Raw genomic sequence first — 24534 nt, forward strand, 5'->3', positions numbered from 1 at the left:
TCGCAACCGCGTGGACGACTGCCGGTGTGGCAAACCGTGACGGTAAACACAGCACTACCGGGAGTCGGGCCTCTTTCGACGCGCACGCAACCGGAATGTGAACGCAGAAAGCGAGGTTACGTTCACCCACTTAAGGCGACTGAGAAAATAGTTGAAATTGCAAACGCTGAATGAGAGAGCTGTCGTCAAAAAAGGTTTCGGGAATGAGAAAATGAACTTCACACGCGAAGCCTGCATTAGGCGCATGCTGAAACCAACCGATCTTTATGGACTTGGCGTGACTAACGGCTTCTATAAAGGCCAACTATAGCGGCATTAAAATAGAAAATAACACGTTTGGAGTTGGTGGAGATTTTCAATATATTATTTTCTAAACTTTTAGACTGCCCCTCAACGATTGCTTTTTTCTACAACTGCAGAACGGTCGACTTGATTTTTTTTGCGGAATTTCTTCTGTGAAATCACGTTGCGGCAGCACTGCAACATGGGATGTTATTGCGGAAAAACTGTACTGATGAGAGCAGGAAAACCAAGGACAGCTGACAAAGCAAGAGGAGGCAGACTTTCAGAACCACACGCGGACAAATAAACTCGTTTTAATGACATCGAAAAAAGGGGCAGCCCGAAAACAAACAAAAAAACTCCAAGCAAAAATTCCAATCAATATCTTTGTACAGTCTGAAAATGTATCAAGCAATTATGACGCCTCTATAAAAGTCCACCAGTTTGTTGTTGTTGCAGAAATGTGTGTATGTGCTGTATACATTAACACACACACATACGTATGGATGCTGCCAAGGTGTAATGGTTAGCAAAATGAACTTGCAAATCTCGAGGTCGTTGAAACAACGGAGCGAGCTTCTCCAATCATCCCGACCGCCAGCCAAGCAGCAGCAGTCGAAGTGCGTGCGCTACCACCACCGCCACCACCCACCACATCGAGTCGATCGGCACGTCACACGAGGGTGGCGTCTAACCAGACAGAATCTTTAGCAAGTGGGACAAAATACCCCCCCACCCCCCCTTCGTGAGAGACGTCTTGAGCTCCCTCCTAGTGGAGCCGTTCCGCCAGCAGCGTGGCGAGCGGAGTCGATTTCGGGCTGCCCTTTTCCCCCCGCTTGCCGATACATCTTTTTATCTTTAAAAAAAAAGCACTCAATGGCACAGTTGGTGACGAAATAAAAGCTGGGGGAGGGGGGAGGTTAAAGTATAGATGCGTAACCCGGGGAAGGTGGTTGATTGGGCCTTCAAACATCATGGTCTTTTGTGTTGCTTAAGGCTCGTGGAGAGAAATTCGAGGACTCTCCGGTCCAGCCAGCGGACGGTTATATGAGACCGAGCCTGCAAGACGCGCACGTGCAGACGGAAAACACGGACGGAGGGTTCCATCTACGGTAGTCCGCCGCATACACCTTGGACAGAGAAGATAGCAGTTTGGATCAATAAAACACCACCTGACCCCACCGCAGAATCCACAAAACATATTCTAAAAGGTGCACGCACCCCTGAAAATGCATTGCACCCCGCTCACACGGGGCCAGACGTTTATTTGCGTTTGTGCCACTTGTGCAGTGACAGGTTCCTGGGGCGCTTTCCTCAACGTTATTGCGCCGCTTACAATTAAATATTAATCGCTTACGGTGGAGATAAATCGTCTCTTCCGGAGAAAGACCCTCTGTCAGTGCACCCGTCAACTTCGCTTGGGATCGCAATGAGACGTGGGTCCGCGAAACAATGTTTTTTATTAGGCGCACTTACCCCCACGTCGAAAAACCTCAAGCATCTCCGTAAATGGGTCGGGTGGGCGCGTGCGCACGCACCCACACTCACGGCGTTGGTATGTGCTCACAGCTTACAGGACACCTTTATCACTGTTTGAGTCTCCCCGATAGCTAATCGTGTGCCCTTGAGAGGAGGACCCTACAAAGGTATCTTTCTCGTGTCAGCGGAAGCTGAATTTAAAATGAATGCTGTCGTGGTGGACTGGTTCGTGCTGGACTTCTGCTTCTGAGGTCCCTTGTTCACCTCGATCCCCGAGCACAGCAACTGAAACAAAATGTTTGTTGTTCTTGGTTCTTTCGGTAAAGTCACGTAGAAGGGAAATAATAAAATAATATACACAGCAAGATTTCACACCTGATGATGATTGCTTGTGTTGCAGTCGAAACGTCGTGATAATTTTTTGTTTTATATTCATATTATTTTATTATTTCCATTCTACGTGACTTTACCGAAAGAACCAAGAATATGAATCCCTGCAGTCACGAAAGCTTTAAATCAAAAAATATTTTGTTGTTCCGGTGCCTTGTCTAAGCTTGGGGATTGATGTACTTATGCCAATATAACTTCTTCACTTTATCTATCTTACATTTGTTTTTTACGAATTGCTTTCCTTTCCTATACTTTGTAACTTTCTGACACGCCCCCACTAGATTATGTGAAAAAGAGATTCATGGCTCATCGGATTTCTTCAGGACAAATAGAGATTATGATTCTGAATTCCCCAATGCCCAGCCCTGTTAACCCCGTGATACAATGGGCCCAATGCCACCAAGTCAATCGGCAGGTCACGTGTGCGGTGGGGTAAAACGTGAGCACTCCCACCTCTCCCAAGACGTCGAGCCAGCGTGGGAGAGAAGGCCGCCGTAACCCTCTAGGCTCTTTGAGAGCTTCCTTTCAAGAGCTCCACACTCGTGGACGCATTTAGCAATAATAATAATAAACTCAGGTTTTATAAAGCGCCTTTCAAATTGGTCATCTCAAATTTCCGGCAGTGGTGGCGTGAGCAGGACATTACAGGGCTGCACCTTTAGCTGGTTTTTTTCCGCTTCACATTAAGTGAAATGCGCAATGCTGAGCGTGCTCGCTTCTCCCGCTCGGCTACGCGCATTAATGTTTTAAATGGGAGAATGATTTTCTTTCTTCGCGACTCGCTGACGGGCCCCGCGTGATCGATCGCGAACGCATGTTACCGAATTTGAAACGCGCGCGCGCGGCGACAACTTGAATCAACGCTTCGCAGCGTTGATTGGGAGCGCGCGGTAATTAAAACGGGGGCCCCAATCGCGACAGGGATTCCCTCGTCAGTGGCGCGATGGTCTCTCGGCTCTCGGTCCATCTCCGCTGCGGATGATGATGATGACGGCGTGCTCGATTAACGCTCGCTCCAGAGACACAATTACAAGCAACGCTTTTGGCGGCCGAATTATGAAATAAAAATGACATGCGTTAACAAGTCAGTAATGCGAGTGATAAAAATAAATACGAACGAGCCGTCCTACAATCCCATCCCCTTGAAATGTTGCAGGCAGAGATTCAGCCCCTTCCATTGCTCGCCCATGCCTCTGATAGCGGAAAGGACCTCCGATAGAGGGAGCTCTAGCGGATAGTTTGGCCTAAGGCATCTGGAACAGTTGGGAAGACCCAAACTTTACCCACATCAAACATAATGGTTCCCTTCAGCCTGGATGAACGGTGTGATAAAAGCTCAAGAAAGTTCAATCAAACGGCCAGTGTTGGGGCCACACAGGTCACCATAACTACAGCTAAAAGATGGATCACCTCCAAATGCATTAAGCAATAAAATTGGCTTATCATAGAATACTTGAATTCGTTGCTGAATTGGAAAACATAAATCACCGACTCGATATTATAAACACGGGCTGTAAAATCTATAGGTGCTGTAGTTATGCGCCGCAAATTAAATTATCTAAGAGCAAGTTGTGTATCGGACAATCTATGAAAGAAATTCAATGATGCGTTATTTTTTGTTAATGTGGGCGAACTTATTCCGGTCGTCACAAATTAGTCAATTTCAAAACAACGTTCGGAGTTAGAAAGATGCTCTTTATTCGCGATGGAATAATTCACCTTTCCGGCAATTGAGGTTATGATTCGATTAAAAAATATATATTATTTTGTAACAATTGCAAATAGTAGCGCCCCTAGTGGCTGGAAGGGGTAGCATGTATGTATGTATGTAGAACTTCTTTCGCACCAAACGTAGCCAACCCATGCTAATCGGAGGTGCAGGGGAGAGACAACAAGGGATGACCCCATGACATACAAGATATACGGTTCGAAAAATAATCTATTGTTACGCATGCATGTATGTATGTTTGTAGAACTTCTTTCGCACCGTACGTAGTCAACCGTGCTAATCGGAGGTGCGATTCATACATGAATCGACTCCACACCGTTGCCCCTCTATCATCAGACAAGCTGCTGACATCAATCTCCAGGGTCCAAAAGGCACCAAGTCTGTGGAAGGAGGCGCAGACACTGTGGGTGGAGATTGATGGTTATTGACAAGATGTTTGTTTGTGTGTGTGAACGTGTAATAATTGATGAGAACAGCACCTTCTCAGAATTAGACACGAGGACACTGCATGCTACGATGCTGTGGTTTTTTAGCCATTGCATTGTAATTCATAGCCAGTCTGCTCTTCATAGTCATAGAGATTGGTATTTCTAAAGTGCATGTATTGTACAAGATGATTTAGAAACATGAGTTTAGAGCATTTGGATGCTCTTATTTTCCACATGATAAGCCACTTCGTTGAGCTATCATCTGTGACCAGGTCGCTTCTAAGAAAGAAGTATATAGCTCAGTGGGCCTTACCTTAAAATAAAAAAATTACACTCAAGCTGCCAAACACTCAGTGTGTGGGCGGGGCTAGTGAACGGGTGGGCGTGGTTATGTATAAGTGGGTGGGGCAGAGAGAGGGGGAGGGGGGTGCCAGCTCATCATGTGACCAGGTTGAGCCTCCCAGCAATGTGTAATTAATAAGTGACTGCATTAATGGTGAATAGTAATCGCTGTCTTCATCACGCAGAGGTCAGCCTGGGACTTTTTCTGGCCTTTTGAAAACACGATTCTTAGACATGGGACTCGATGCGGGAACCCTAAACTTAAGAATCTCGATTAATTGATGAATCGATGTTCTTCATTCAACCCCTGCTATTGATGGAATTGCAATAAAGAAAAACCCACAGTATTTCGGGAGTACGATGCAAAGGGCCTGAACGAAAAAGCTGGAAAAGAACAATTCGCAAGGGACTTGCAATTGAAAGATGTGCAGAGGACATCCACCAGCAAGATGGGAAGACATTTCCAGAGGTGCGAATTGAATTTGATTGTGGAGGAAGGAATCTGACAAAAAGGAATCCGTTGGCAGGTACTTTTTTTTCGTGTCGTCCCGCGTATTGTTTTCAGCGTGATGTTAGGCACGGTGCCCGACGTTTCGTTCCACGCGCTGGGGAGCTTCTTCGGCAACTGAATAAGTCCACTTTGAATTCCTGAAGAAGGCTCCGAGCATGCGGAGCGAGAGGTCGTACCACCATGCCCAACGACGCGCGACGCGGCGCGATCCGACAAAGACGCGGGGGAGCCGTAGGGGGCAAAACCGCTCATCGTAAACACAGCAAGCGTTTCGCCAAGGGAAGGGATATACACGCCAAGGGCCAAGACAATGATCTCATAACTGGGCCTGACACCAACGATCCATAAACCCACACATTTAAAGAAGCATCTTCGCAGCTGTGCCACACGCGGAGTAGAATTACATCTCAGTAAACCACAAATGTACGACATTTTTTGGGGGGCCCGCTCCGCTCGCGTGGAAAACCTGACCCACGATATTACGGTTGTCCAGACAACCCACAACCTCTTTCAATTCACCACAGCTCTCTTTATTCCACAGTATAACCGTGCAGCAGAAACACACCAAGACTTTGAAATACATACTCGTGATCATAATGTTTTCGTGCCCGTCCACCAAAAGTCAAATGTCCTTTCAGCGGCGGGCACATTTCAGCGCTCGCCATTTGCCTCCCGCCAAAACACTACAATGAGGATGATGAAAATGACAATAGTACCGTCATTAAGAAAAAAATATAAAACCCATTACAGTAACTTTCCCCTACGGCTTTTCCATACCAATTAAAAATGAACTCCAGCATGTAAACTTGTACAAACAGAGAGAGAGAGAGAGACAGAGCTGGTACATCCACAAGAAACGGGGTATTCCCGTGTTTCCCCGCGATGGCGAGTACGGGATAACAAATTGTGCTGTGCCGGACAGCATGAACCAGAGAGGGGGCATTATTTACAGCGCGCTGTAGGGAAAGTTACAGGCTTCACAAATGCTATATTGCTTACAATTGTCGATCGCGAGTTCCGCAGACATGGAGAACTTGACAGAGCCAATCCGCAAAAAATTCAACCATTAATGGTGAGCACCGCGCACACGTTTAATTACTGCGGCCAAGCTGCGATGCTCGCAGACAGGAAATTAGCGCAGCCCCCTGCTGACAAGACATTTGTTTGGCCAGCGTGCAGCTGTACCTTTGCTGATGTGTTAGTTTAGTAAATGCCTATACTTTTTCGTCACTTTTTTTTCCCAAAGTAGAGGAAAGTCTTTGACGCGAGCGCACAGTTTAGCGATCGCGGTGTGATTTTCGGGTTGTCGGCGAGCGCGTTGTTTGGCACGATGTCCGACTTTTTCACTCCCCATCCTGAGGCCTTCAAGGTTCTCTCTTGGTTATTTAACCACAATCTGTAAAGTTGTATTAAAAAAAAAGGTAAACTAAACAGACGAGCACTCTTAGCGAGCGCCGATTTCCACGTGAATTCAGCGCATGGGGAAGACGCGTGGGCAGGACCACAACATGCCTGGACGCCTTTGTCTCCCTAAGTACTCATGTCGACCACTCGGGGCGAAACAATTCACCGCCCCAAAAACCCGCAAAGCGATCAACTGTCGCTATTCAGGACCGTGGTTAATTTCAACAATCGTTTAATTTTGTAACTAATGTTGTGAACGCACTGGCCTCTAGTGTCTGCATGAATTAGGCGAGCACATTATGTAAACATACAGCGTGCGAGTTAAACAACACAAGCTCTTACACCCCAGCTGATTAGACCTACGTATCATGAGCTGAAGAATCGTATGAACCGGTGCACGTTTACACCTCTACCAATCACTCATTTTAAGCTGAACAGACTTCGAGGAGGCCCAGACCATGGTCAGACACCAATACCCAGTGTGCTGTGCACATTCTAGGCCGCACCTGGGTTTTCCAAGGTCGAACCACGACACCACTGCTCCCCACGCAATAATAATCTAAACATAACTTTGCCAATGCATTTCTGGATGAAGACGTATGGATACCGTGTCGGACACTGGGTTGTTTGACCATACTTCACCACAATGGCCTGGCGAAGATTTGGTGAAGCGGGTGTCACCCGAGGACGGGCTCAGACCTCACCTTGTCACCGATGTTCGCCGTGGCCGGGGATCGAAACCCGGCTCGCTGGGTTCACAAAGCAGACGCTGCGGTGATGCGATGTTAACTCCCTCGCCTGGTATGCAGGAGGTCGTGGGTTCGATCCCGACCCTAACGCCTGTATATCTGGAGTATGCGTGTTCTCTCCCGTGGTCACGTGGATTTTTCTTCTGGTCCTCCAATTTTATCTCCACATTTAAAAAGACACGTTTAGAGTATCTGTCTGCCTTAAATTTCCACATGATGATAAGCCACTTCTTCGAGCTATCATCTGTGGCCAGGTCGCTTCTGAAATAGAGCTATATAGCTCAGTGGGCCTTACCGCACATCCGAGTTGCACGGTTGGCTACGGTACGGTGCGACAGAAGTTCAAGATACATCAATAAAATAAATAGTAGCAGTTAATCGCTGCCGCCACCACGGTCACCAGCCGTCGTCAGCGTATCGGCACCCTACTTAATTTGCAATCTCTACGCACTGCACTTCTCAGCGTGCAGCAGTTGAACAAAAAAAAAGGATGTGCTCCTAGACATTAAAATTGGAAACAATTTCATGAAACGGAGAGAAGAGGAGGACCCACTATTTCAGTGGCTCTCGCACTTACTGATTCATCGCTGCGCTAAAAAAAGTACGAACGATTACAGACGAGTGCACGTGTTGACCTTTAAAAGTCTCACAAACTTTGGCTCCAGGCGTTAATTCTACGTCGGAAATATATCGTTTTTAAATGTTTAAATTAAAATGTCATTTAATATGCTCTGCTGGATTAGCGTTATATCGTGGATGTTAGTCACTGCTCTTAAGGGTTTTGAACTAAGAATGGCCGCGCGTATTAAACCAGCCCTTTAATGCAACGCCTGTCCAAAGTGCGTGCCAGCGATTTCAATTAACAGCCTTCATAGGATCCCAAAATAGGTCAGTGCAATGTGTCTTTTTTTAATGGTACAAATTAGAATATAAGCCCCAAGCTTTCAAGGTAACAATTATTTATTACACAGAGTTGAAATTGGGCATTTTTCATATTTTACCAACTTCCCCAAATACTCTCCTGAATGCATCCATTGTTGCAGTGTCACTCCTCTTATCAGTGACCCCCATTACCCACAACTCCAATAGTCAAGGCAGCTGTAGGATGCGAAGAAACTTGTATTGTCTGTGGTCCTATTCTTCTTATACGTGGCGTAAATTGGCGTTTTTTTAAGTGCAGTGGAAACGAGTATCTGCGATGTACATCTCCCGAATCATCGTGGATATCAAAATCTGAATATACTGTAGGAATCCAATGAGCTATAAGAACGGTACAACAACAAATAGTACAAAAGCAGGATAGTCGTATAAAGTACAAGAAAGGTGACCAAATCATCCAACCACATACAAATACAACTAAACCATCCCCATCCGACCAGGCAAAGCCCACTGAGATATTCACTCAAGATGGGTGGCGACTGCAATTCTTTTTTTTAACCCAGAAAAGAAGTGAAAGTGTGGCGATGTAATTTCATCTCACTCGTTTTTACCAATGTATTATTTTTTGTTTTTCACTTTTTACGTCCAGTAAAACTTGAGTTGTAAAAAGTTTACGAGCAGAAAGTTGTTCTTGCAACATCCGCTGTACACGCAACGCTTTTATTACTTACTGCGTTCGTGAGAGCTGAGTTTTCTCCCTGGCCAACAGCAGTAGAGTGGTTTGTAATTTGAGAACATCACCCCGTATTATGTTTACAAAATACGAGTTCTCACAACAAATAATGTATCTACGGTAACTTTCTCTCGTTCAGAGTTTTTTTTATAGATACATATTTTGGGCTGTTTCTGTTAAAGGGTACTGAATGACAGTGATGATGATGATGCTTATCAAGGACAGGCCATTGTGTTTCGTTCTCATGAAGAAAATTATATTTGCAAGAATGTGCAACACTAAGCATTGGCCCAGCCGGTGGAGCCTGAATTAAGCGGGCTCATCAGTAAAACCACAGAGAGGTCATGACCCCACGCGAATGTTTATGCCACTGCTCATGAAAAATTCCACGATTTTTAACCAAGGGGTCATGACCCAAAGGGGGTGAAGCAGGGGTCATGCGTGGAAGTGAAATAAGTAATCGGAATCAATATGGTAACAAAATTATTTTCACATAATGTATACGTAATGCCTAAAATAAATTTGGACAATGAAAGATTTAATTTAAAAAAAAAATCATGCGATTTTTTGAGGAATGACGGATCATTAACGGGTTTTGCTGCACTATTCTGGAGCAGACTCGTCAAAAACAAGCTTCGCTCTTTGCATTAAGTGACGTTGCTGTCACGGCAAGCACAAAGTGGGTACAGATGAACTACACAGCTACTGAGACTCGCACAGATAAGCTAACAAACGGCTGTGGCAGCAACACGGGGAATGGAGCGCGTCTGTGGAGATCTCGCGACGAGATCAGTTTTGCGTGCAGGTGCTTGGTGGAATGTGAACATCGCAGGCTCGTGTGAAGGCGGCGGCGGTGGCTTGTGGCGGAGCTCTTCATCCAGCAGTGGATTGACCATGACTTGACGTTGATGATAGAAACCCAGTTAAACATTGTGCAATGCTGGCACCAAAAAGTTAAACTTAACAACAGCCTGGGTAACAACGGCGCAGTTTGGTAAAAGGTTCGGCCGCCTGGAAAATATAATTACCCCTTTGCTGTGGCACATCGACGAAGCGAATTGCAGCACAGTAACGTCAATTAAAAGCGGCAAAACCGATAGCCATCGGGGTCGGGGGCCAACCGCGTGACTCAAGAAATGTTGCGCGCTTTACAGTGTGCGGCGCGTTAGGGGGTGATCGCCGAGGGGTTTGCTTACTTTTCGATTTAAAGCTTTCGTGACTGCAGGGATTCATCTTCTTGGTTCTTTCGGTAAAGTCACGTAGAAGGGAAGTAATAAAATAATAAAAATAAAACATAATAAAATAATTCTCACGACGTTTCGGCCACAACGCAAGCAGCCGCCCTCAGGTGAAGACCAGGTCTGTCGGGGAGACAGCGTCTGAATGAAACACCACCACGCTTGGAGCGTATATTTAAGCTGGGTTGGAAGGGGGGGAAGGGCGCATTGACAAAATAATTTGCATATCAAGAGGAATTTTGCATATTTATGGGAAATGCAGATATGTGATTAGTACTACTTGTGAAATGCGTAGGAGGTGGGCAGGGGGTTTTCAAAGTCATATTATGCCCGTGCATTATGCAGGATTAGCAGCATCAAAGGGAGGGGATAGGGGTAGCATTAATAAAGGGAAGGAATGCCAAAAACGCCGCCTCACCCGGTGCGGGCCCGCCACCCCAACTGGCGGGAAACTCGACTGAGGGGTCGGTCGCAAGTGGCTAACGTGTCGCAGCTCCCTCGGTGTGGGAACCGGCTAAGTGGGGGTAGGGTGGGTGGCAACCGACCGCTCTATCATTTTAAGAACCATTCCCTTTTCATGTAGGCGAGGGGGTGCGCGCTAAGCAGTTGGTTACACAACCTCCAAGCGACGCGCCGATGGACGCCACCTCAACCGGTGCGGACTCATGGCGGGTTCCCATGACGGCTTTTTAATCGATAACTTATTTTTTCGTCGATCATTCGGGCCTTTTTAAAAGATGGTTGGCACGACATCCTCCCCTCTCGAAGGTGGGAAACCCCCTTCCAAGCCAAGCGCTTCAAAGCTCATCGGATTTCTCCAAGATAAATGAATATTGTGTTTCAGATTCTATCGCGACACTGCCGATGACGTCGCCCAGCCCCGTCCATCTCCCCCATTCCTGCGACGCACGTGGGAACAGGAGGCACCCTTTCTTTCCTTCCAACTATTGTCGTGCGACTCGATTCGTTGAGAAATCTAAGAGAGAATCGGCGTATTACTCGATTGTTAATCGGATACCCCCGTCTCTTCTCAGTGATAAACACACAGCCCCGCTGTCTCATACTTGGCATACGATTGAGAAATGCCTTCCAGATCCGCAGGCTGGCAGCCCCCAGCAACAGATGGCAAACAGCACGTACGCCTCTGGGACGGCGAAGGCACAGGGACCCACGGCTCCAGAGTGACAGTGGCAGGTCGACGGCAAACAAATTATCCGTCTGTGGATCTCATTGTTATCGTACTTTTATTCCATTGACTTCATCCCTTTGACCTTTCCCGCATTTTCCCCTTTTTTCCTCTCTCTCTCTCTCCTCACTTTGGCAGCCAAAATAATGGCGGGCTTGTTTCGTGCCAGTTTAAGCCAGCTGCGAGTTTGGTGTGTGACCTCGGCACCAGGTCAATCAAGTATCCTGGAGAAAATGTATGCGACCTTTCCTCCGAGTTTCTGGAAGGTCACACAGCGCCAGCCTGCGCTTATACCCAAGGACCGGGCGAGACCTTCGCCTTTTATTGCTTCAACAAAATAATGTTGGAGGGCGATTAAAACACGCAGCGAATGAGAAAAATGTTGTGAGTGCCGGTAAAGGCTAATTAAAGTGCACACGTTTTATACCACTGCAAAGCTATTTTAATGTTCTTTTAGATTAACAAAAAATGCTGTGCTCGACAAGTACGTGTGTAAAACTGACACGTGTATAAATACAATGGTTCATATTGAGCCTGAACACATCGGTGCAATAATCAATCTCAGTGTTTCCATGAGGCAGTCAGTCACCATGAGTGTCTGTCAATCCACTGCTGGATTATAAAGACATCTCCAAGCCACCGCCTTTCCCGGGAATCATCCTGCAGTGCTACAATCCACCTGACACCTGCACAGATTCCATTGCTCCATCTCCACGGTGGACGCCCTTTCCGACGCGTTCCGTCTTCACGTCACGTAATCCTTGACCAGCCGCCATCATCATATCATCATCATCCTTTCTAGCCATGGCATGTCCTGCCCTCGCCCACTTATATTTCCTTTACAGTTCACAAAGCTGTAATTATCCTGCGTGTCGCTCTTTCTGCCTCTTAATGTCATTCCATGCGGGGATCCCTCCACCATTCTCTGTGCACTTTTCAAATCTCCGTTCAATTTATTTTTTGCGACCGCTGCGGTACGCTCCAAGTCGTGCGTGCGACGGTAAAGTTCTCCTACAACAAAAGAAGAATGCACATTAATGCATTACCTGCCCTTTCAATGCCATCATTTAATAAGCAAATAAACGTTCTGTTTCCGCGCACGAGCAGGATTGGGGGGGGGGGGGCTACCTTGCCGCGCGATTCGTTTGGCGACGTTTCAAAGGCCTCGGAGCGATGCGTCTCTGAACCGCGGCATTTAACAGCATCATCTCGCGTCGTTAATCGGACGCACACCGCAGACAGGTGCTCAGCGCCACGCTCGAGCAATTACAAATACAATGAGGCTGCTTCCACTCAGACGGACACCGTTGTCCGAACGCAATGGCTAAATTTAATTAGGGGGGGGCGGGGTCACGTCACGCGAGCTCACGAGCGAAACTCTTGCATTGGCTTTCGCGTGGGGCAAGGCTTGCTCCAGACTCGCTGAACAAAAGAAGAGCCATAAGTCTCTCGCTAGGACCTAATAGCAATTAATGTTAACCTTTTAAAGATGTGGGGAATTAGTTCTGGAAGCTGTTCAATGCCCGGCCTTTGTTGTAGAGTGTTGGCCTCAACATTTCAGATTTTAACTTATGAATGCCCCTTTCGTATTTCTTGCGCTCGATTTCCTGTGGCTTATTATTTCTCCTCGCCGTGAAAGAATTTCCTTACAGGTGCCCATCCTTTGCGGTCTCCCACCAAGCGACTCACTCGCCCGCCCGCTCACCCAGACGCCCGCTGTGGTTCTCAGCGTGCTGGCAAACTCCACCGCATCGTTATGCATTCACATAAAATGCCGTGGATTATTAATAGACTCATTATGTGACCCAAATAGCAGGATGCGCCTATTTTGAACACATGCTAGGGATGTCTGAATTATGCTCCACATCAAAACGGTGTTTGGACATAATACGGTAACACGTTTGGTCCTACTGGCAGAGGTGTTGAATAAATTCAAGGGTTACCAGTTTGTGTGTATGCCTGATACATTTAAAGTTTAATTTATTAGGTATAGCCCTGTAAGCCATGCGGCTCTTGAGTCGGGTGCAACCGCAACAAACAAAAAATGAACGGAGAACATCTTAAAGAGACGACGCGCAACAGAAACATCCTGGATAAACCAGAAAATCTTCCAGGAAAAAAACACCACCGTATTACAACGCTGTGTGCAAAAATCGATACTTACGAAACAAGGTTATTGCACGATTCTGACTTTTTTTTTTACCAGAAAGTTCTTGCATTGGGATGTTTCAAAAGTTGTGTCGGGGATGTGCGTTTTGCCGTGCGTTGGGTGAAAACCAGAATACAGCACTGTACCCGGCTAAAACCCAACGCACACACATGTTGTGTAACTCCACACACGTGTAGGTCCACACACGTGTAGGTCCACACACGTGTAGGTCCACACACGTGTAAGTCCACACACGTGTAGGTCCACACACGTGTAAGGCACACACGTGTAGGTCCACACACGTGTAGGTCCACACACGTGTAGGTCCACACACGTGTAGGTCCACACACGTGTAGGTCCACACACGTGTAGGTCCACACACGTGTAGGTCCACACACGTGTAGGTCCACACACGTGTGTTCATGAACCCACTTGTTGCCCTGTCAGTACGACTCTAGCAGTGCCGTCATCTTAGGTTATCGCCAACAAGTACGACATCCGGTCTGGACACAGCATCTCCGCTGTACGTGTCACACCAAAAGAAATAAGCTCGCATGATTAAAGAACCACATGCTCTTTTGCTTCACGTAACATTTTGGAACATGAAGTGTAATGTTATTCGTTTTGAGAGAATGGCATGCAAACCGTTAATTTTCGAGTTTTGCCTGTTTTTTTGTTAGGGTCAGGCACGGTTAAATTTGGTTAAGCCTCCGTTCTCCACTTTTGTTTTATCAGCTGTGCTGCCCGCCCAACTGCGCGCATCCACGTCTGCCTCCATCACCTCCATCTCCAGTCCACCCTTAAACAAGAGCAGTTATTCATGATACAGGACTGCTTCACGACTACAGTATTCATTCTAATGACTTTCAACATACTGTGTATATATACACTTTTTGCAATTTGAGACCTTGTGAAACGTTGCCTCATTGCTCTTAAGTACTGTGGATACCACACGTGTTCTATTTATGTCAGCATCATCAGGGGCCATGGTCTACCCACTGCTGGATTACGGTCTCCCCACGCCATCACCGTCCCCTCACACGGTCCCTGCGATGCCACAATCCGTCGCGCTCCTGCACATAATTGAACTCCATCTCCGCGGAAGTGGGTTCCTATTTTCGCAGCCGCTGATGCCACCTGTTTTGTCGATCGGTCATCCTCCCTGCTGGCGGTGTCCTGCCCAAGTATATTTACTTTCCTTGAAACGTCAGTCCTGTGTCTCTAGATTGCATTTGTTCCCCGATGCATGCGGTTCTGCTTTCTGTCTCTCAGTGTAGATCCAAGCGTGCGTCTCTCTCTCTCTCTCGTGCTTCTCGTTGGCGCTTCTTCTATGTTGTGAGCGGGTGCGCTTCTCCTCATTTTGTCGGTGGGTTACGTGCACCAGTTTAAAAATATTCCCTCTGGCGGCATACCGGGTGGGATGCTGCTTTTCATCACCTTCTGTTTCCCCGCCTCTTTTTTTATCCTTTTAATCCCCAATTGGCCTTCAATAATTGCCCTCGGTACTGTGTTTCCAGTTGTGCCCATCGTACGCACATTTCACTACGTTTTCCAAAATATACTTTGCGGTACATTCACTGTCGCTTCGCTCATGTTTATCTTCGAGCCCAACTCTGCAGCTTCCTTTTTTTTGTCTGAAGTTCATCTGCAAATTGCCTTTATTGTCCTGAGAAGAGCACCCTCATGTATCACAACAGCGGAGAGGACTTGGGACCCCCCGGGGCAAACATCCGTGGCTAATATGTGCAGAACCCTGGCACGTGACGGCTTATATCCTTCATGAAGAGTGCCATGGGATCCTTTTACGTGAGCAGTACCTTGCCATCAAGCACACTTGTGATAGTGCACCTGGCCCACTTGTTTATCCGGTGTCCCAGGATGGCAGGCCTCAACGGGATTTCCTGCTCGTGCGTGTATGCTCAACTTCTTTTCGTACCGTATCTAGCCAACCGTGCTAACTGGAGGTGCAAGTATGCTCATCTCGTGTTTTACAGCCAGTGCTGGAAATTCGTCATTCCAATAAAAAAAAACGCCACTGTTGGATTCCCCAGAAAGCGATATTTGTTTGATCGATGGGTCGATTGGGCCGAGTCAACGGCAAACGAGGATGTGAAGTGGCCACCTTCCGATCGCGAGCCGCTAGCTCTGCCGCTGAGTCACGCAGTGACCGCGTGGACGGCAAGCTGGGACGAAGACATTTTGGCCTCGGAAGCGAAGTACATGACAGCAGGACTGTCACACCACCAAATCAACAAAGAATATAACTCAACGCTGGGGCACTTCCGCATCCTTCATTTTTTTGAGCGAGGCCGTTTAAAAGTGCTTGGGGACAGAGGTTGGCCGGGTGGCTCACAAGTCAAGAGTGCTGATCTGGCACCGATTAATTCCTGGGTTCTAATCCAGATTTCAGTCGCCTATGATTAAACGCGTTTGTTAAATGTAATGGGTTGATTGTCTGAGCCCTGTCACCAATCACTGCATGTAAATAAACCCATCAAAACAACCTTGGTTCTGCACTTAAAATATGGCTAAATTCCAGCTCTGAGACTTTAAATACTGCTTTGAACGCCATGCGATGAAAATCGCCCCGTATCCAGAGTGTCTGAAATAGTGCTACCCTTTGACGAGAGGTCACGTGAAGCGATATTAGAGGTACATCGGCGATATCCACTTCCGTGGACCGTTTCTGACACGCTGCGACAATCGAACGGATACATTGCCCTGTGGTACGACGCCAATAATGCAATCGAAATAAAATTAGGGAAAAATCACAACCGGAAACAAAATTATCGTGCACCGTGCTACGTTCATATTGGCAGGGGAGCCACACTTGACCATGGCGCAAAATATCCTTTACAGTCTGTGCCGCGTCCACGAAAATCCCTTTGCGACGCACCCAAACGACACGAGTGGAGTCGCCATAGCACCTGATCGACGGGTGCGTTTGCGCGGTAGGTCCCCGACATAAATTCTGGCATCGCCTGCAGGCTCTGCTCACACTCGGTAAGAAGCATCCGTCTGGAAATTTACGAGCGCGCAAAAAAAAATCCTGCATCATAAACGCCGGGGCGAGGATTGCACGAGGGCTGAAAACATTTTAAACGGCAAAGTATTCAGGAGAAGTTGACTCGTCTCCAACTCAGAAGCGTTAAGCAGAAGCAGAAAGGAGCACATCATTTAACCTCAGTGGTGGGGGGGAAACACAAAAAAATCCACTCAGTTGAATGATCTTAACGATGTCATTTCAGTTCAGTATCCGCGCGGCGAGTGTTCGTCCGTCAATATAATGGAGATGATTTTACTGCAGGGGCGAAGACATTCACACTCCACTTTGCTTCGATGCACAGAGGGTGGTGCTCCTGAATTTCTGTCTAATCGGTGGCCGTTGACCACTAGCACTCAAGCCAGGCCAAGGGCATTCTTTAGCAGCCATCGGTTTATTTGAATGGAGCCAAACAGCCGTTCATTGGCACGACCGCTACCAACGGTCTTCATCGCTTCCTAAAGTATGCAAAATAATTGTCGTAAAATGAGTGAGCATTATAAAACACCGGCGGTAATGGAGCTACATTGAGGACATACGTTAATTTGGGTGTACAACAGGCACGCAATGCACCCAGTAATAGTACCCACCAGTATAATTAAAAGGGCACAGGTTGTGTGTGGTGGGGTAAAACGTGGGTACTCCGACCTGTTCATCTAACGGAGGCGCTTCCACCAGCAGTTGCATCGACGAGCAATTACCAGCCTGCACATTTTCCGCCCGCTATGGCACGCGTGGGATCGTAAAAGGCAAAAGAGAACAACTCTGCATCATCAATTCATGGGACCTGTCACTTCATATCAGGCACAACTTGGCACTTAACATAAACGTGTATTCAGAGATTAAGTTTGAAGGCCAGTAAACCAGATGGAAAACGAACAACAGTGTAGGTCATGGTGTAGATTTCAGGTTTTGTGGAATTGGCTTTGATTCTTTTTTTTTTCCAGAGCACATTTTCTTTGAATGACCTTGGTACAACATCGCGCTCAACAAAAGAATTATCACGGGCGGTTTGCTTACAATCGCGGCTTTTGATGCAACGAGTCGAGGGAGAGTCGTGATGACGGTCTGAGACCGGGGCTAAAGTCGCCGCATCCGAGTGAAATAAATTATCAAGACGTCGTCTCTTCGAGTTAACCACTCAAGTAGTTATCAGAGGAGATCACGGGTTAATAAAGCGAATGACAGTGGAGGATGAATGGCAGAGTGCACACAGAGGCATCACCCGGCTCAGCAGGAAAGATCTTGGGTTTTTACCGTGATCAATTTTCTTTATTATTTACTGGCCTGTGTCCCTCATTCCCTCGTGAGCTTGGGCTATATAATGGTACTTTATGGCTCTACTATGTGTGCCCCCTACATTCTGCGTTGCAAAGTCAAGTCAATATGAAGCGAGACAAAAAAAAACGGGAGCGTACACATACAGTATAAGAGATATCAACATGCCACGTTTAAAAGCAATAATTATCATGAAATCGATACCTAATTTTGAATTAAGTGCTCTATTTATAACCAGGTAAGTGCCCACTGATGTAACGCATATATTCTATATTGGAAACTTTGATAGAAACAGCACTGTGCTAATAAAACTAAAAACTGGGATGATAAAGGCTTCAGGTTAACAGTGGATCAATGAACACCAAACTTGCACTGTATTAATCAACAAAATAAACTGCGTGGTAAATTAAGCAAAGTGTGCTCATACGTTCACACGTTTCACAAACCTGAAAGACTAATAACAGCTTATTTGTCAGTGAAAATTATTATCACTAGAACTGTTTAATATAAAATAAACAAAAGTAACCAATGCAGAAGCGTCAGAACTAAATTCTGTGTATTTCTGCTCTCAACAGCATGCTGCAGTGTTAAACTGATATTCAGAGTTCTAAATCAGAGGTGGAAATTCCACATTCATATGGCAGGTGTTGACTCTCTAGAGAACAACCGCCTTTGCTTTCCAATAGAGGTGCTTATTGTGTCAACCCCCTGGTGGTGTCAATGGCCGAGTTAACCCTACCCCAACCGAGAATTGAATTCACAACTTCCTCTTCGTCGCGAGCCAAGAGCTCTAACAATCATCGGAATGTCGATGATGATGATAAACAATATATAAAACAGGAGTTCAGATTCGTAAATTCAGCAAATATGGAACTGAAACGACGTACTTGTGATTTAAACAAAACGATGCCTGGGATTGCATTACCAGTGACCAGGGCCGCCCACAGGTTGGGGTGTGGGGCCCGGGGCAAATCACACCGTGTGGGCCCCCCCCCCCCCGCCGAAGTCGAAACATGGGGGCCCCCCAAAGCACGGGGCCCGGGGCGGTCTCCCCAATTCAGCATACCCTAGGGACATCACTTGCAGTGACGTCCACGTGTAGTGACATAGAATCGGTCATGTAGTAGCATAGCGCTGGCTGCTGGCAGGGAAGGGGATCTGCAGTTTACAGCAGCCCTGACTGACAGCAGGTCACGTGATAGACCAGAAGGGGGGCGTGGCCGGGGGCGGAGCCAGGCCACGCTGGCAGTAAAAGAGGGGCCCCGGGAGGGGAGCTCGGGGCTGTCGTGTGGAGTGTGATCCTCATCATTGCTGCTGAAGATCGCCACGTTCGTCGCTGTCGTCGTCACTTGACATTGCGCTGCTCGACAGACGGCTAGCGTTGTGTGTAGGCTAGCAACCAGTGTAGAGTAGCGTATAAGCGAGAGACTGAGGAGTGTGTAACAGTGTAGGGTGTATATTATTGGTTCTTTCGGTAAAGTCACGTAGAAGGGAAATAATAAAATAATACTAATATAAAACAATCATCAGGTGTGAAATCCACAGCAAGAAATTTGATTTTAGATGATTGCTTGTGTTGCAGTCGAAACGTCGTGAAAATTTGTATTGTTTTATATTTGCATTATTTTATTATTTCCCTTCTACGTGACTTTACCGAAAGAACCAAGAATATGAATCCCTGCAGTCACGAAAGCTTTAATTCAAAAGTGTAGGGTGTGTATTGTACAAAGTGTGCTCGGTGTTAATTAAAGAACTGCCTCCAAGTACTTGTGTCTCCAAGTCACTACACACGTACAAACAAAACCCAATACTTTCACCTATAACACTGCCCCGCAAGACAAGAAAAATATTAGTATTTGGTACGGTGAACACAAATACAGAGGTATAATACACTCTCCCATACATATCATACGCGATCGTGTGTTATTATTCATTCATGTACAGCCCTCTGCGAATCGAATGCCGGATGAATGCCACCCCCATGCCGTGCAAGTCAGGGAGATTGTCTGACTTTATTTCACCAAACTGGTCAGTGAGGGCTGGTGAATGTAGGGGCCAGCACTGGTTCAGATACCACTCGTCGCTGGCGGTATAGCCTGGAGTCAAACTCAGGTCACCGAGTTCACAGCGCAGTGTGCTCCCAACTGCTCCGCCGTTCCTCCAACTAGACAGAGTATAATAAATATGCTTTCAACTTGGGAGAGGGGGGCAGCAATCTTTGTGTTTTCGTTTGTTGTCCTTCCCCCGCACCTCCAATTAGCACGATTGGCTGTGTACGGCGCGGGATAAGTTCAAAACACATACATAGCCATTCTAATAATCAAATTCAAGAGAGCCTGTGAAAACAATATAACTTTTCATTGTATAAACAGTTTGAAATAATTTTGGCAGGTTGAGTTTTTTGAAGGCAGTAAATTAATTTACCAACTTCTGCATCAGGTTTCCGCGACTGTGCTGCATCGCTTGCCCTTCGATGAGTTCTCGCTTTCACGCAATAACCTCCCAAGCCCGCGGAGCGAAAACGTCGGACATCGCGCGATGTCTCACGGGGGCACAACCCAGAAAACGCAACTTGCTGCCAGACCCCATTCAAGCGGCGTTCGCGCCACACGTACTCGGAGGAGGGAGTGAGGAAAGGCTGGGAGGGGCCCACAGACAGCTGTCGTCCTGGCAGATCAGATTCCACACCCGAGCCATCCCTGGCCATCCCTCGGCCTTACCAAACTAGGCCCGGGGCTCTGTCCCAACCACAGCAACAGAGCACACCGCATGTTTGTGTGTGTGTGAGCTCTCCGCTAATGTTAGCAAATGCCAACATGCTTCTGTTCACTTTTTTTTAGATTTTTAATGGCTCATAGCTCGCAAAAAAAATAGACAAAAACATAAGTGCGGTCACCCTGCAAGCAGATTTTTCAAGAGTGCGCTGGTGGTGGGGTATTTTTTTAGAGCCAAGGCAAGAGGCAGACTTATTTAAATATTTCCTGGGTGTAACTTCCACATATTTGTAGACGTTGTAACCCACTGTGCGGCATTGTTATGAGCACCAACAACAGCACCTCAGTATTCTGTCTTCGGCCAATGAACCAAACATAAAGATTTTGTATTTTTATATGTATGCTACATGGACATATGCGGCACGATGTACAGCGTAGTCTCCGGATTGTAAGAAGCTATAGAAAGTAAGGTCAACTTTTAACGATGAAAAGTTAAGACAGTTATACTCACCTTGTCAAACGCACAGCCAAACTTTTGCTTTCAACTACTAGGGGGGGGGAAGTGCATCTTGTAATCCGGAGAATTTAATATTTGTGCTTTATTGTCCTTGTTAAAAAAACTATAGATTACCTTTAAAGCACAAAGGTCCTACGGTACACAATATTATCTTTGTTTTTGTGTGATATGGGTGAATAGATCACTCATGTTGGAATTTCTTTTTATCAACGGGGTAACGGTCATTTGTGTGCGTGTGTGTGTCTGGCAAAGAGGGCACCACGTGTTTGCCTGAGAAAAAAATATTTTGAGCCTGTGCTGGATTCCAGCCCCGCCGATTACGATCGCTTTACATCTACATGGTTCCGAGCACCGCCAAAACAAAGTGTGCCATCTTGGCACAGACCCATGTCGGTCTAATAATTGGTTTATTGCAGCATTGATCCTCATGAAGTACAGCGTGCAGGCTGGGAAATCAAAACTGTCGGCAGAGTCGCGTTGCCGAGCTGAGGAGGGATTCTGTCTTAATTCCCCTTGCGTGTAGATCAATAGAAACCCTTTGCCAAAAAGACTTTCATCGTACACCTCCCCGACCTCCCCCCAAATGCATCCGTTTCATCCGACAGTGCATAAGAGGCTTGCGGATACATTTCTGTGCTTACTCAATCATCACCATCATCAGTATTATCATTTCTCTAGAACTGGTTCTTGTGTTTAGTTTGTTGTCCTTCCCCGCACCTCCGATTAGCACGGTTTGGCTACGTACGGTGCGAAACAAGTTCAACATACTTTTGTACATCACCAGCTGTGGTCAGTCCACTGCTGGATGAAGGCCTCCCTCCCTCCCCCCCCCCCAAAACCGCCTGCAGCTCTCACGATCCCGTGAATTAACAGTCCACCACCACCTCCTCGCACCTGCACGACAAAACTGCTTTCATCCCTCCCAACTCCTCCGTGGTGGATGTCCTCTGGCATGCATTCCATCGCTCGGCTTAGAAAAATGATGAGGAACATTTGAAATTCATTCGCGCACGCTATTCGCGAATGAAAAAACACCGCGCAGGTATTTATTTACGAGCACAGTTTGAAGCACCGTTGGCAGTGATTGCCCATTAGCACAGGGCACCTGCTAAGTTACCGCACGAGAATGAACACGTCAGCGCTAATAATTTTCCACGCATTCCCTTTTTTTTCAACGGGTGATTTTTCAAGAACTCTTTGTTGGACTTTCACCAACACCCCGCTCGCGGGAACGGCACGGCGAGACGCGTGAAACACATCCACTGCACAGCACACGTGACATTACGGGGGCACACCGCGCCATTCAGCGTGCTGAACCCGTGTCAGCTGGTCTGGCGGCGAGTGCACCGCCTGTTAAATGCTGTGGAGCAGGGACGGATAAAACCGCAGCTTGCCAGCTGCACTCTGCTCCCAGGCAGTTCAAGTGCCGCTTAATAGAGACCAGCTGATTTTTTATTTAAAAAAAAACTTGATTTGAAACAGGGAAAAATCCGCGGAAGCGGGAAGCGGCCTGGGGCACTCTACCCTGGCAATGATGACCAGAGAAGAGTACTACCCCTGGAGCACTCTCACAGATTTCTAATTTCAAAACTCCACAGTCAACCAGCATGAGTGAACCAGCCGCATCGCCACCTCACGTGACCGCCCCATGTGACCCGCTTCAGAGATATATGGTATGAATATATCGGTATGCAGCTCATGGGGTCAGAAATTGTGGCCACACATAACATACTGTTGTCACCGTTGCATTTCGTTCGAGCCACACACTGGCCAAATGCACATCAGTGAAATTATGAATCAGCCCACACGCATCAGTGGTCATGAATTGTAACATCACTGGAGTTTGGCGTGCGGTGAAGTCATGTGTGATGTTAAATTAGAAGCGTGATATATTCACTACCCAGTTCATAACCATTCAATGCCAAATCTGATCTTGAAGATTATATTAGATATTATGTTACCATGCAAGCTCTCTGCCAGAGTGTGGCATTGGCGGAATGTTTATTTACAACTGTAGCGGTGTGTGTGTGTGGTATTTAAAGAGAGCAAGCAACTGCCAGTATGAATAACGGACAAGTAAAATTTAATCTTGGTTTGCAAATCCAGGACACGCATACAAACACTCTGCCAGTCCAGACCCTGGTGGTAACAAATTCCACTCCAAAAGAACACCACAGGCTGATTAATGAGCACAACATGACAATGTATACCCTTCGTGTCAAACGCTGCTAAAAAAAACACGTAGCATTTCTGATGTAAAGCGCAAAACGTAATTAAGCTCACACCACTTGATGTGTACGCCGCAGAGGTACGGGGAAATGTGCAGGTACAAACGGATAATTGAGTGTCGAGTAGAGAAAATTAATGCGTGTAATATAGACAGGCCGAGGAAACGGCCTCATAGCAGATCCGTAACGGATCCCTACTGGGAGACAGTGGGGGTGGCGGGCGGGAGGAGATATTCCAGGAGACACCCCCCGCGTTTCCCCCTAAACCCTCACACTCCCACCCTCAACCCCTTTGAGGCTTCAGTAGGAGTGCTGAATCTCTCATTCCGTTCTATATGTGGAGGTGCCAACCCCAGCCCATTCCGACAAGGCAGCCGACTCCCCGTAAATTACTGCCACCGCATGCGCACATGCGCAATTGTGCGGCAGAGACTTAGATAAAGACTGCCCCGCGTAGCCTAGGGCAGGCCGTTGGGGGGGTGCGCGGGGGGGGGGGTGCAAGAGCTGTCAGCGAGCACCTATTAAAAAGGCCAGCACGGCACGCGAGGACTGGTCTTGCCACGGCACAACGCCCGATTGCCTTCGTCTCTCCGGTGGAGATGTTTATATTTGTCAAATGTCTCAATGCAGGGCCCTTCGGATGAAAAAAACAAGTAGTGCGATTCAATGAGACTTTCCTGGATAAAAGAGCATCATTATGTCTGTATGTATGTTGAATTTCTTTCGCACCGTACGTAGCCAATCGCGCTAATTGAAGGTGTAGGGGAAGGACAACAAACTAAACACAAAAAGCAATTCAAGAAATTCGTTTTCAATGTCGATTGAAAAGTGCTTAGCGCCCAGTGGCTTACTAATATCGTAGGGAAGTGTGTTTCAGACGGTCGCAGAAGCGCATCTGAAAGTGCGGCGCGATGCGGTGACCGTCTTTGTTCGATGGCCAGCCAAACGCCGCTGCTGCTACGAGGATGACCAGAGTTCATGTGATGATGGTTTACGCTCCTTGACGAGATCAGCAAAGTATTGTGGTTCATTTGTATCATCATCTGTCAAGCCACAAGTATGGCCAACTCATCTGGTTGGTGCAAGGTACTAAAGTGCTGCACTTGCTACTCATTTCAAGGCAGAGTTCACCGTGGAGGAGATCCACGACGGATTCATTAATTACGGCACTGATGTTAGCCTCGGCCGGCACTCAGAAACACGGTCGATGCCCGGTCCGCGGCCGCAGTGCACCATGCCAGCGTACGCACGCACA

General features: G+C 47.0%; 1 protein-coding gene across 4 annotated transcripts in view; it reads right to left on the minus strand.

Annotated features, from left to right (window-relative positions):
- LOC144734286 (dystrophin-like) overlaps positions 1-24534 on the minus strand; it is a 636663-nt gene that overhangs the window by 603579 nt on the left and 8550 nt on the right. The gene's annotated exons all lie outside the window — the stretch shown is intronic.

Source organism: Lampetra planeri, chromosome 50 (genome assembly GCF_965212315.1).
Source record: "Lampetra planeri chromosome 50, kcLamPlan1.2.h2, whole genome shotgun sequence".
NCBI lineage: Eukaryota > Metazoa > Chordata > Hyperoartia > Petromyzontiformes > Petromyzontidae > Lampetra > Lampetra planeri.